This window comes from Physeter macrocephalus, chromosome 11 (assembly GCF_002837175.3).
Source record: "Physeter macrocephalus isolate SW-GA chromosome 11, ASM283717v5, whole genome shotgun sequence".
Taxonomy (NCBI): Eukaryota; Metazoa; Chordata; class Mammalia; order Artiodactyla; family Physeteridae; genus Physeter; species Physeter macrocephalus.
In genome coordinates, this window is record NC_041224.1 from 30,501,483 (window position 1) to 30,502,315 (window position 833).

Below are 833 nucleotides of genomic sequence, written 5' to 3' on the forward strand. Positions count from 1 at the left end.
GGCCAGACACTATAAAACTCTTAGAGGAAAACATAGGCAGAACACTCTATGACATAAATCACAGTAAGATCTTTCTTGATCCACCTCCTAGAGTAATGGAAATGAAAAACAAAAATAAACAAACGGGACCTAATGAAACGTAAAAGCTTTTGCATAGCAAAGGAAACTATAAACAGAAAGAAAAGACAACCCTCAAAATGGGAGAAAATATTTGCAAACAAATCAAAGGACACAGGATTAATCTCCAAAATATATAAACAGCTCATGCAGCTCAATATTAAAACAACAAACAACCCAATCCCAAAATGGGCAGAAGACCTAAATAGGCATCTCTCCAAAGAAGACATACAGATGGCCAAGAGGCACATGAAAAGCTGCTCAACATCACTAATTATTAGGAAATGGAAATCAAAACTATAATGAGGTATCACCTCACACCATCAATCTACAAACAACAGTGCTCGCTTCGGCAGCACATATACTAAAATTGGAACGTTACAGAGCAGATTAGCTTGGCCCCTGCACAAGGATGACGAATAAAGACGCAGACCTACTAGAGAATGGACTTGAGGACACAGGGAGGGGGACCGGTAAGCTGGGACAAAGTGAGAGAGTGGCATGGACATATATACACTACCAAATGTAAAATAGATAGCTAGTGGGAAGCAGCCGCATAGCACAGGGAGATCAGCCCGGTGCTTTGTGACCACCTAGAGGGGTGGGATAGGGAGGGTGGAGGGGAGGGAGACGCAAGAGGGAAGAGATATGGGAACATATGTATATGTATAACTGATTCACTTTGTTATAAAGCAGAAACTAACACACCATTGTAA

The 833-nt window shown here is 41.2% G+C and overlaps 1 protein-coding gene and 1 non-coding gene across 11 annotated transcripts in view; both read left to right on the forward strand.

Annotated features, from left to right (window-relative positions):
* The window catches only part of PRKCQ (protein kinase C theta), a 156,381-nt gene that overhangs the window by 67,088 nt on the left and 88,460 nt on the right, over positions 1-833 (forward strand). The gene's annotated exons all lie outside the window — the stretch shown is intronic.
* Positions 458-565, forward strand: LOC114487258 (U6 spliceosomal RNA). Its single transcript, XR_003682216.1, has one exon. It is a non-coding gene; the product is annotated as a U6 spliceosomal RNA (small nuclear RNA).